Consider the following 7,764-nt stretch of genomic DNA (forward strand, 5'->3'; position numbering starts at 1 on the left):
GGTACAAACCCATGGCAAGGCTCGGCTCTAATAAAAGCCTTATCTAAAATTCCTTCTATGGAACAGAGTTCCATCAAAGCCAATTTACAAAGAGCTTATGTAAAAAATAATTATTCTTGCAGCACTTTAGACAAATAATTAGGCCAAGTATAAAAAGGCAAATTGATCTTGCCATAATTTGTCTTTAGTCAAAATGGGAAACTGGAGAGAGAAATACTATGTTTCAAAAACTATGGTACACTTGTTATTAAATTCTAGTCTCATCAGTTGTTTTTAAGTTTGTTTCTGCAATTTAGGCTAACCCTGCTTATTCCTGTAAACCAACCAGTGATCTCTGACTGCTGCTTAAAAGAAACAAGACAGATGGGTAATGTAAAATGTGAATCAATATTCTAATTCTGCCTATCAACCCTGTATCAGCTTGGCTCCAACAGTTGCCCAGTTCATGGAAAGCCTTCTAATTTAGTTTACTTGGAATAATTTTACTTATTTTGCTTTACAGTTGTGGAATATATTGCTATTGAAATCTTGTTGTGTAGGAATAAGGATATGCTTACTCAATGTTTTCTTAAACACTTATTAATCTTCCAGATATCACCTCTTGTCGAAACTCAGAGTTAGGAATGGCCATTACTATGCTGATGCTTTCTGACTGAGCTCCTCTCTACCCTAATACAAAGGACTCTCACAGTTAGGTAGGAATATCATCACCCCTATTCAGTCTGAAGAAGTTACAGAAGGTGGATCTTAGTCCCTCCGCAACCCTTATGATTAAGGGTTCTCTTATAAAAGGGAGGAGGGAAATGTAAGAGGTGTTTAAACCAGAGCAACTCCATCTTGAACAGAGGCCGGGTAAAATAAGGCTGAGACCTCCTGGGTTGCATTCCCAGACAGTTAGGCATTCTAAGCCACAGGATGAGACAGGAGGTCAGTACAAGATACAGGTCATAAATACCTTGATGATAAAAGAGGTTGCAATAAAGAAGCCGGCTAAAACCCACCAAAACCGAGTTGGCGATGAGAATGACCTCTGGTCGTCCTCACTGCTCCACTCTCATTAGAGCCATGACAGTTTACAGATGCCATGGCAATGTCAGGAAGTTACCCTCTATGGTCTAAAAAGGGGAGGCATGAATAATACACCCCTCGTTTAGCATATAATCAAGAAATAACCATAAAAATGGGCAACCAGCAGCCCTCAGGGTTGCTCTGTCTATGGGGTAGCCATTCTTTTTTTTTTTTTTTCTGAGATGGAGTCTTGCTCTGTTGCCCAGGCTGGAGTGCAGTGGCACCATCTTGGCTCACTGCAATCTCTGCCTCCCAGGTTCAAGTAATTCTCCTACCTCAGCCTCCCTAGTAGCTGGGGTTATAGGCATGTGCCACCACACCCAGCTAATTTTTGTATTTTTAGTAGAGATGGGGTTTCACCATGTTGGCCAGGCTGCTCTCAAACTCCTGACCTATGATCCACCTGCCTCGGCCTCCCAAAGTGCTGGGATTACAGGCATGAGCCACTGCGCCCGGCCCGTTCTTTTATTCCTTTACTTTCTTAATAAACTTGCTTTCACTTTACTCTGCGTACTTGCCCTGAGTCCTTTCTTGTGCAAGATCCAATAACCCTCTCTTGAGGTCTGGATGGGGACCTGTTTCCAGTAACACGTTCACTCACCTGCATGCACAGTCAGTCCTCAGTAGGCCTGTATTGTTTTATGCCAGCTTCTATAGTAAGAGCCAACGATAAGACGGGAGGATTCCTGGGAGAAATGTATTTTGTGTTCTCTCTTCCATATCAACTCACCCTCTTGTTGCCTCTCTGTGTTCTCTTCCTCCCCCACCCTGGCAGTCATCCTGGCTGGGATCCTGGGTCTCCACAAAAAAGGATGTCTCTGGAACCTGCTCAACCACATTCCAGTGGGAAGGAGAGAGCCCTTCTGCATGCCCCCAAGACTCAAATCCTTGAAGCTCCTTCAGGACTTCAGAACATGTAGGAGTTCTCCTGGCTGCCCAGCTCACCTATCTTAAAAATATATATTTTTTAATTTTATATGATTTAGCTGCTATTTTGAAAGTAGTGCATAGACATTAAATACATTTTTTTGAATTCAGGAAACTAAAACATAGGAAGAAATAATGCACTAATTAAGAGTGACAACTGTTGGTATTTTGGCATAGAAATTCCTTCCTGTGCTTTTCTTGCTTTGGGGGCTAAAATGCTGGCTTTAGGTCATTAGACTACCTGCTGGGGACCCTTTCTCAAGGCTGCATTACAAAATATGCATTATAACATATGTTTCTGCAACCCACTGAGTTTTCTTTCCAATTTCCAATTTTCTCATTTGCCTACAGATCTGTAACTTTGTGTCTTGCTGTTCTTACTGTAGTTGAAGAAATAGGCAAAAAGTCTATCTAGGTTGGTGTCTTAAGTGGCTTTTCATTGTTCTCCTCTCCTGCAATACGAGTTAATCTTCTCTAGTTGAGGTAGATTCCAGGAAGGGTGGTCCAAGACAATTGCATTCCTTCTGGACAGAATTTCCCTTAATTAAACAAGAAAACTTCAAAGAAAGCCCTTCTCTCTGCTTTGGAAGGGAAGGGGGCAGTGGCAGAAAGTCAGAGAGAGACCTTTGTAAACCAAAATAAAATTCAAAGCCCCCCCACCCCAACAACCATCTGAATAAACTTCTTCTTCTTCCAGGTCGGAGCCCTCTAAATTTAACCTGAAAGACTGGTTCAGGCCATGACGGGAAGCGGGAGTTTGGACATGCCTCAGTATGCCCTCCTCTCTTTTGGAATTCAGGAAAAGCCAACCAGCATTTCACATCAACACAGAACTTAAGCCTGCTATCTGGAGACTTCGTCTGCAAGATAAAGCTCTGGTCTCCACAAACTTTTTTTTTTTTTTTTTCCGAGACAGAGTCTCACACTATTGCCTAGGCTGGAGTGCAATGGGGTGATCTCAGCTCACTGCAACCTCTGCCTCCCGGGTTCAAGCAATTCTCCCACCTCAGCCTCCTGAGTAGCTGCGACCACAGGTACCCACTACCACACCCTGTTAATTTTTTTTGCATTTTTAGTAGAGATGGGGTTTCACTATGTTGGTCAGGCTGGTCTCAAACTCCTGACATCGTGATCCGCCTGCCTCAGCCTCCCAAAGTGCTGGGATTACAGGCCTGAGCCACTGGGCCTGGCCCTATTGTTAATAATTCTTTCAACCAATTGCCAATCAGAAAATTTTTAAATCTACCTATAACCCTATAAACTGGAAACACCCACCTCCCCAACAAGTTGTCCCAATGTTGGAAGTAAATGCTCAATGCCACCAAGTGAAAATAGCACTCAGGCAAAAGTTTTCTCAGCAAGGCAATTTACTTCTATACAAAGGTGCATCTCGCAGATGGAGCAAAGGCAAGAGCACACTGGACAAGGGAGGGGAAGGGGGTCTTATTCCTAATGCAGCTAGTCCCTACTGCTGTGTCTTTCCCCTATTGGCTAGGGTTGGACCATACAGTCTAAGCTAATTCCAATTGGCTATTTTAAAGAGAGTGGGGGTAAGAGCCAGAATGGTGGGGTGAGTATTTTCAGCGGGAAGGATGGTTACAGAGCAGGTGACTAAGGATGACTAGGGACAGAGCAGGTGATAGAGGATAGGAGGGGATTGTTTACTGAAACTAGGGGCAAGGAGACATAAAGAATGAGGAAGTTAAACTTTAAAATAGAGAACAAAGAACAGGGGAGCTGAGCGTACTGATACATTGGTTCTTTGGAGAGGATCTCAGAACTCATTGTACTTAACAATTTTCTCCCTCCTGAATTTTAAAGGAAGTTAACAGGCTAAAACCTTTGAGGAGGAATTTATTATATCCTGCACCAGTTTTCCAGACTGGACCAATATATATCTTAAATATATTTGACTGATGTCTCATGTCTCCCTAAAATATATAAAACCAAGCTTCACCCTGACCACCTTGGGCATAAGTTCTCAGGATCTCCTGATGGCTATGTCATGGACCATGGTCACTCATATTTGGCCCAGAATAAATCTCTTCAAATATTTTACAGAGTTTGACTATTTTTGAGGCCTCTGCAGTATTTTCTACAGTTCAATGCTTTAGTTTACCACAGGTGTTTTTTTCCTTTTTTTTTTTGAGACAGAGCCTTGCTCTGTCACCCAGGCTGGAGCGCAGTGCCACAATCTTGGCTCACTGCAACATCCACCTCCCAGATTCAAGTGATCTCCTGTCTCAGCCTCCCGAGTAGCTGCGATTAGAGACACCCCCCCACCATGCCTGGCTAATTTTTGTATTTTTAGTAGAGATGGGGTTTCACCATGTTGGCCAGGCTGGTCTTGAACTCCTGACCACAAGTGATCCACCTGTCTTGGCCTCCCTAAGTGATGGGATTACAGGTGTGAGCCACTGCACCTGGCTGAGCCCTCCTGTTTTGTTCTTTTTCAATATTGTAATGGCTATTCAGAGTCCCTTAAGAGTCCATATAAATTCTAGGATGAATTTTTCTACTTCTGCGAAAAATGTTGTTGGGATTTTGTTAGAGCTTACAATGAATCTGTTGACCTCTTTGGGTAGTATTAACATCTAAACAATATTGTCTTCCAATCCATGAACACAGTATGTCTTTCCATTTATTGATGTCTTCTTTAGTTTCTTTCAGCAACATTTTGTAGTTTTCAGGATACAAGTCTTTCACCTCCTCGGTTAAGAGGCACTAACAATTTAAAGCTGGTTCTTGTCCACAGTAGTTCCCTACAGCAAATGTGAAACACAACTCATGTTGCAGTTTAAAGGTACCGAGTACAGCCCTGGCTGAGAAACTCTGTAAAAGGAGGAAAAAAAAACTTCCCCAGCCCCAGCAACCAATACCTAAAAGATTTGTAAGCAGAAATTTTCATTCCTGTAATTTATTCATTCTCTCAGCTGCACCTGTTTGTTAAGGCCACAGGGGCTGTCATCAACTAAGAGCTATTCCGGTAAAGCAAACAAACAAACAAACAAAAAACCCTGGCTCTATTTTCAGCAGCTACCCAGCTCTGTGGGTGCCAAGTCCATGACCCCGCATGACTTTTGTAACCCAAAGCCAAAGGCCGGAATTTAGGCTCAGGCAACACAATCTCTGGGTGTTATTTTGCCCCTTAAATTGCACTCTTTGTACAACATTTCTGGCCCCATGCAATAACCCAGAAATAGACACAAGAATTAGGCAGATGGAGATAGAAACAGCGCCTTAATTACTGATGAAGCTGTTAGAGAATGAGGTTCCTTCTCTCCGAGCCATGTGGGCTTATGAATATTTCACCCCACCACTGGACAGATTATCCATCCCTGGAGCAGGAACCCTGGACAACTGCGTGCCTCTCCAACAGGGCTTGTCTCTCTGACACCTGCAGCTTGAAGGAGCAGAACTAAATACGTGCTCTCCTGTATGTAGGTAGATCCTAAGGAAAGTTGAGAAGAAAGGGCTGAGCTAGGCATGATTCCACTCCTTCAAAGATTAACAGATACATTTCACCCCCTCCCTGCAGGAGGCTGGGAGCTTTGCTCCCATAAAAGTTCCAGCACATAGAAACAAGAAAAAGCAAAATAAGTGTTTCCTCCTATATAAAGCAATTTAAAACCTTAATTTACACCCATACATTTGCTCCTTACAAGCAAAGAATAAATTTCTTTCAAATGCTTCGGGATCATTTGTAAAAATATATCAAGCACTAATCTACAAAGAAAATCCCAATAAGATTTTTTTAAAGTAATTATAGAAGCTGCCTTCTATGACCATACTGCAATAGAGCTGTAACTTAACAATATAAGGATGATCAATTTTTTGCTCATTTTCTATTTTAAATTAGGTTTTAAAATATGAAGTGTGCAGTTTAATTAATGTTTACTTACTTATCCACCACATAACTACCACTTGATGAAGATACGGAATGTTTCCAGCACTCCAGACAGCTCCCTTTTATTCCCATCCGGTCCATATTCACTGTATATGCTTTCTATGGATGCTGCAATAAATTACCACAAATGTAGTGGCTTAAAACAATACACACTTATTGTCTCACAGTTCTGTAGGTGAGAAGTCTAGGTAAAGCTCATCTGGGTTCCCAATCTTATCTTGGCCTTTTTTTTTTTTTTTTTTTTGAGATGGGGGTCTCGCCACATTGCCCAGGCTGGTCTCAAACTCCTGGGCTCAAGCAATCCCTCTGTCTTGGTCTCCCAAAGTGGTGGGATCACAGGAATGAGCCACCATGCCCAACCTTGTCTTAGCTTCTGATGGGGCCAAAATCAAGGTGTTGGATGACCTGGGCTATTGTCTGGATACTCCAGGGGAGAAACTGCTTCTAGGTGCCTTCATGTCATTGATAGAACTCACTACTTCTCATGATTTCCAGAACAATGACTCAAGTCCTTATCACACTTTGAGACTTCTGACTTCCTCTTCTGCCGCATCTCTCTACCTCCAGCCACGGAATGTTCTCTGCTTCTAAGGGCCCGTATGGTTAGATTAGTCCCATCCAGATAATCTCTGTCTTTTAATGTCAACTCATTAGTAACTTTAATTACATCTGCAATGTCCCTCTTGCCAGGTAACATAGCATATTTATAGTTTCTAGGGATTAAGATGGGACATTCTGGGAAACTGTTATTCTGCCTGCCATATCCACTCTTCTGATTTGTCACCATTGATTAGTTTTCCTTGTCCTTGAAATTCATATAGATAAAATCATACAGTACTCTTTTGTCCTCAGAGATATATCTGTGAAATTCATCTGTGTGGTTATGTGTAGCTTTAGTCAATTATTTTTTACTGCAGTGAAATTCCGTTATATACCAAAATGCATTCTTCATTCTAATGATGAACATGCTTGAGGCTATTATAAATAAAGCTGTTATGTATATCCCTGTTAATGTGTGTGATATGGTTTGGCTCTGTGTCCCCACCCAAATCTCACCTTGAACTGTAATAACCCCCAATGTCGTGGGAGGGACCTGGTGGGAGGTAATTGACTCATAGGGGCAGTTTCCCCAATACTGTTCTTGTAGTAGTGAGTAAGTCTCACAAGATCTGATGGCTTTATAAGTGGGAATTCCCCTGCACATGCTCTCTTGCCTGCTGCCATGTAAGAAGAAGCCCCTTTGCTCTTTCTTCATCTTCCACTGTGATTGTGAGGCCTCCCCAGCCATGTGGAACTGTGAGTCCATTAAACCTCTTTCCTTTATCAATTACCTAGTCTCAGGTATGTCTTTATTAGCAGCATTAAAACAGATTAATACAGTATGTTTTGGTAGTTTTATACACTCACTTCTCTTGCACATATAGCAAGTAGTAGAATCACAGTTTGTAGAGTGTACATATTTTAGCTTTAATAAACACATCTGAAGTGATTGTATCTATTTTCATTCCCACCAGTAATGGTTAGAGTTCCAGTTGTTCCACATCCTCACCATCATTTGTATCGTCACTAAAAAATTTTAGTCAGTTCGCTGAGCATGTAGTGATATCTTTGTGATTGTGATTTTAATGTATATTTCTTTGATGACATATGTTTGTTTGTTTGTTTGTTTTTGAGACGGAGTTTAGCTCTTGTCATCAAGGTTGGAGTGCAGTGGCACAATCTCAGCTCGCTGCAACTTCCGCCTCCGGGTTCAAGGATTCTCCTGCCTCAGCCTCCCTAGTAGCTGGGACTACAGGTGCATGCCACCACGCCTGGCTAGTTTTTTGTATTTTTAGTAGAGATGGGTTTTCACTGTGTTAGCC

The 7,764-nt window shown here is 42.0% G+C and overlaps 1 long non-coding RNA gene across 1 annotated transcript; it reads left to right on the forward strand.

Moving 5' to 3' along the window:
* Positions 1–591: 591 nt before the first annotated feature.
* LOC107970340 (uncharacterized) lies at positions 592–6,914 on the forward strand. The gene is made up of 3 exons (XR_001712870.4): positions 592–695; positions 1,844–1,984; positions 2,693–6,914. It is a non-coding gene; the product is annotated as an uncharacterized LOC107970340 (long non-coding RNA).
* The last annotated feature ends 850 nt before the right edge of the window (positions 6,915–7,764 follow it).

The sequence above is a fragment of the Pan troglodytes genome, chromosome 23, assembly GCF_028858775.2.
Source record: "Pan troglodytes isolate AG18354 chromosome 23, NHGRI_mPanTro3-v2.0_pri, whole genome shotgun sequence".
NCBI classification, from domain to species: Eukaryota; Metazoa; Chordata; class Mammalia; order Primates; family Hominidae; genus Pan; species Pan troglodytes.